The sequence below is a fragment of the Triticum aestivum genome, chromosome 6D (genome assembly GCF_018294505.1).
Source record: "Triticum aestivum cultivar Chinese Spring chromosome 6D, IWGSC CS RefSeq v2.1, whole genome shotgun sequence".
Taxonomy (NCBI): Eukaryota; Viridiplantae; Streptophyta; class Magnoliopsida; order Poales; family Poaceae; genus Triticum; species Triticum aestivum.
In genome coordinates this window covers 42357489-42363096 of record NC_057811.1, presented here as the reverse complement: position 1 = coordinate 42363096, position 5608 = coordinate 42357489, and positions in this window count along the sequence as shown.

Genomic DNA, 5608 nt, shown 5'->3' with positions numbered 1-5608 from the left:
TAACCATAATCATCAACAACCCATACCACTTCTCTGGTTATTATTATTCAGCAAACTTAACCATGATATTAACTTAAGATAATTCATTTTCTTACTTAAGAAAATATTAACCAACTAACTTTTTCCATAGTCATTTTATTTCTACATAACCAAATATTACTTCTACTGACTTAAACTAACTTGGTTAGTCTCAAACTACTGTAACTAAACATACGAAGCAAATCGAGCATTCAACAGAATTAAATATTTAATTGAGTGATTTAAATGCATGAACTAAATCATTATTCAAGTTGGAAAAATCACAAATATTAAAATGGCACCATGAAAATGTTGTTGTGGCTTGCCTTAGTGCAGATGAGGTTCACACTCCTCCTAGTGATCCTCAAGACAAGCTTCACCTTCTGAAAATAATTAGAAGTATAGAAAGAAAATATCAAGAAACACTCTGAAAATCACCAGAAAATCTAGGCCAAGAAAAATCTCATTTTTGGTGAGCTCCTAGATCTTTTCATAAAGAACACAAAGCAAAAAGAATCACTTCATTTGGACTTAAGGTTAAAAAGTTGTGGCTGTTTGAAGTTCTCTGGATAGTTGAATTAAATTTAAATAAAACAGAACTGGGGAGGGGGTGACGTCGAAGACGTAAACCCGTGGGGCGCCACCACTCATACCGCTTCGGGTGCGGACTGAGTGGCTCACAGCGGGCCCCAGTGGTCAGATCGGAGGGGGGGGAGAGAGAAACAGAGCACAGCGAGGCTTCGCCGGAGCTCACGCCGGCGAGGAAGGTTTCTTGGCCAGATCCAGAGGGATAGGATTGGAGAGGAGATCGAGATGCACCTGCCCGTACCCGTAGCGTGGCTAGGGGTGGCCGGACGGGGTCGGAGCGAGGCTCTCCAGCGGTGGCGGCGGGCGGGGCTCATTGGAGATGGCGATTCCGGCGAGGCAGGGCCGGTCCAGCAGCTCCAACGGCACCAGCACGCACCAGTGGACCACCACGGACACGCCGGAGAAGTCACTAGAGCTCGAGCGGCTCTGGAGAGGGAGGGGGCAGAGGACGGGGATCGCCGACGAGCTCGGGGCAGGGGCAGTGGCCAGAGGCCTGCCCGGCCGGGCTGTGGCTTCCTACGATGGTGTGGAGGTGTGATGAGTGTGTGAGTTGAGAGAAATGAGCTCTATTTATAGCGAGGCTGAGGCGGGGATTGAGAGCTCGCCGAAGCTCTCTAGAGTGGCGCCCGGCGATGAATGGCGTGAGTGAGAGGGGAAGAAGGCGCCGGGGATCACGTGAGAACTGTGGGCGGGCAGCGACGAGCACAGGGGTACAGGCGCACTGTTGGCTTGGCCGCGCCGTGCCCGTGCTCGCTGCGGCGAGCTCCGGCGTCGGCGAGCGCCAGGGCAGAGTTAAGGAGGTGGAGACGAGGATGGGGGCGCGGTTTGGCAAGGTGCGGCAGCCGGGGCAGCGAGCATGCGCTCAACAGAGCGCGCGGCGGTAGCTAGAGCGCATCGACTAGCGCGTTGGCATCGTGCACACGTGTGGTCACCGCGCGAACTCTGGCATAGAGCTACGGCTTGCCATAAATTCATGTCTGGCGTTTTGTTCTTGATGAGCTGAGTCACTCCATGGGTTCGAGTTGATCACAGGTGCACTATGGTAGTCGGTTTCTTCCTGTTAAGTTTCTGGTCAGAAACTTGTGGTGTTGACTGTGATCAAACTAGAGAGAGTTTGGGGCTGATTTTTGGTGGTTAGCAGTTTCTTAGGAAGGTAATGATGCTCAAGAAAATCAGCCTCATTGGATCAAGGAAAATGGTACTTGCTGTAGAAACTGGTTTTTCTGAGGAGAACAGATAAGATTTTCTGTAGCAAAAATGTTACAAAAAGTGATGCAATATTTTTGCTCAGGGAGGTGCCCTAGGGTTCCAAGAATATTTGAGAATTTTCTCAGATTTTTTTGGGCAAGAAAAATGGGGGTTGCTTTGGAGCACATGTTGCTGATTGGGGTTTTAGAGGAGGAAATGAATATTTTTCATTTAAGAAAAATATTCCTAAGATTATTTTGGGATTAACCAGAGAAGAAATGATGGCTTTGGAAGAGGTGAGCCGTTTGGGTGAAAATCAAGCTTATGCCCAAGTGTTTAAGTCCAACTGAAATGATAAAAAAACCCAAATTCGAGTAAAAGACAAATAAAAAATCAGAAAAAGAAGAGGGGCAAAAACCAAGCTGTCACAACACTCCTGACAAGCGTGCCAATCATTCCAACAGAAATTGTTGGGTCTTTAAACAGGCTGGTAAGTTAAATACCAAACATAAGGGGAAAGGTCCGCCAAGCGAGGACGATGAAGAGCCTCGCCCACCGAACACAGGGGGACAAAAGAAATTTCCCCCTGAGGTGAAAATAGTGAACATGATATATGCCACGTGTCACATCCCTAGCTTCTGGTGCTGCCTAGTGTTTGCATCTTGCTTGCATCATGTTTAAATTTTTGAAACTTGAATTGAGGAAATGTGGAAGCCTCAAATTTTAATTCAAGAAGGGCAAAGAACCCTGGAAAATTGCATTCAATGTTTCTCAAATTGTTCTTATTAACTGTTTGATATTTTTGACAAGGATTTTGCACAAAAACAAAAATAATGAACATTTGTAGGAATATTTTGGGCACTGAATTTAAATCATTATTGTATTTGAATTTGGAATTATATTCATAATATATAGAATATATTTTCAAATAACTTTGAAATGTTTTATGTGCTTTTGGAAAAGTCCATCTAGCAACATAAAAATGTTCAGAGGATTTTTGGCACTGGTTTGAAACTGTTGGAATTTCAAACAGTGGCAAGATTCAAATCAAAACAGAAAACCGAATAGAAATTAAAACAGAACAACAAAACTCACCTGGGCTTCTTACCTGTAGCAGCAGGCCACCTGGCGGCTCAGTCCACCAGCGCCCCCCTTGTCATCTTCCTCCTCTGCCAGAAGGACTGGGCGCGTGGTCGCCCCGCACGCGCACGCTCTCCGCCAGCTCCTGCTTGCCGCTTCCCCGGGACGCCCTGGAGACGCCACGCACGTCCCCGAACCAAACCGCTCACTCCCATCCTCTCTCCCCTGGCTCTCTCTCCCTCGCCCAGCCGAACGAGCTCGTCGCCGCCGCTTGCCGATGTCGCGCCCACCAGCGTCCCTGGGCCCACCCACCGTGCTCGGAAGGTCCGCCGTCGAGCACTTCATCTCTGAGCTGAAGCCGGGGACCGTGGATGCCCTGCAGCCTCGTCACTGTCGCCATCTTCCTCGTCTGCCCCGACGGCCGCCGTCGATCGATTCGCGGCAACCAGCGCGTCCCCGAGCCCGCTGACCTACTGTGCTACTTCCTCGTGAGCTCCTGATCTTCTCCCTTTGCTCGCCCCCTCCGTTTCCGTGCCCAGCTGCCTCCCGCCATGGCCGCAAGCTTCTGCCGCCGGCCATGACACCGCCGTGGCTACCGCTAGCAGAGCTCGTGCCCGAGCACCTCAACGTGTTCCTGGAACTCCCAGGAAGCTAACCCACCCACCGACATGTCCTGCAGTGCACCACAACGCCGACCCTGAGCTTGACCGAAATCCGGCCGCCGCGCTTCTCGTCGTCGGCGTCGTTTCCGTGCACCCCAGCCACCGCTGCTTGCTGCGTTGGAAGCGCGTGAGCGTGCGCTTCGCGTAGAGCCAAACCCCGCTGCAAACCACCGCCTGTAGCGCGAGCCCGAGCATCTTCGGTGTGCCACCGCCGTCGGCTGCGGTCACCGGCGGTTAACCCCGGATTAGGTGACGTGGCTTCATTAGTTTAGGGTTAATCACATGCTTAACTAACCCCTAGTCACTGATAGGTAGGCCCCACGGGTTAGTTTTGACTTTGGTCAATGCTGACGTCGCCGTGACATAGTGCTGACGCAGAAATGTTTCTGGAGTTTAAATAAATCAGAAATGATTTATTTATTTCAGAAATTACTCAAAACTTCTAAAATTCATAGTAATTCAACCGTAACTCCAAATGAAATAATTTATATATATGAAAAATGATCAGAAAAATCCAATCTATCCATCTGTACCATTTTCATGCATGTTTGAGCAACTTATGCCTGCTGATCAGGTCAAATCAATTAAATGGCATTTGAATAATCACATATGGAGTTTGAATTTGAATCTTGTATTCAAACGAACTTCCTTTAAATCGCTGTTAGCTGCATTAGCTCAAATCACAGCATATTGCCATGTCACATTCATGCATCATATTGTTGCATTGCATTGATTGTGTTTCATCTCTGTTGCCGGTAATTGTCCCCCTTCACTAGATGTTGTTCCGGCGATGAGATCGATGACACCGATGAAGAACTATACTATCTTCAAAAGTGCCAGGCAAGCAAAAACCACTTGTTCATTCTGATACAATCCCACTCTCTCGCTCCTGCTCTCTTTTACTGCATTAGGACAACAACGATTCAACTGTTACATGCTGCGGTAGTTGAACCCCTTTCCTCTGCATGACCTGTCATTGCCACAGTAAATAGAAGAAACCCACTAGCATGAGTAGGAGTTGTTTGAGCCCTGATGTGCCTACTCATTCATGCTTGCTTGTCACGCCTGCTACTGCTTAGAGTTGAGTCAAGTCCGATTCATCGCGGATGAATCGGAGGTGTGTGAACATGTCCTACTGTTGAGAGCTAAGTGTGTCAACACGATTTGGTAAAGGTAGCGGTGAGAGGCCATGTAGGAGTACACGGTGGGTTGTCTCATTGCAGCCGTCCTCAGGAATTGAGTTCTGTGTTTGTGATCCATGAACAGCTACTACCACACATTGGGTTCCGGTAACTCGGTCCCTCTCAACTTATTAATCAACCTGATCTCTGTCCATGAGTTGCAACTAGTTTCTGGTGTTTGTAGGTAGTGTTAGTAGTCTACCAAGTGGCACCCGGTACAGGTGGGCTTGGGACAGACTAGGCACAGTGGCACGGTGTACCAAGTGGCACCTGGATGGTGGGCTTGGGAACCCTGCTCACATCGTTTGGGGCCGTGAGCGACAGCGCGGTCGGATCTCCTTGCGGATGGAACCCGAATATGCGATAAACCTGGACTAGAGAGTTGTGTGGTTAGTCAGGTCGTGGCCGACTCCCTCGCCAGGATTCCGCCTGAAGGTTGCCGATATACACGACGTGTACATGGTGGTAAGTGGCGAGAGCGTGTGTGAAGAAGTACACCCCTGCAGGGTTAACATCATCTATTCGAATAGCCGTGTCCACGGTAAAGGACTTCTGGTTTGCCTGTACAGTTCATAGACAAGTGAAAGTGGATACTCTAAAATGCGCAAGATAAGCGTGAGTGCTATGGATTGCGTTCTCGTAGGGAGACGGGAGCGGATCCATAGTGGTGTATTGATATGGTGAATATGCGGACTCATGTGCGCCACCTCAAAAGAGTTACTTGCAGTCATAGTTCAGGATAGCTACTGAGTCAAAGCTGGCTTGCTGCAGTCAAACTCCACCACCCCTTTGTTGATACCGATGCATATGTAGCTAGTTCTAATGTAAGTCTTGCTGGGTACATTTGTACTCACGTTTGCTTATTTTATGTTTTTGCAGAGAGACTTTAGT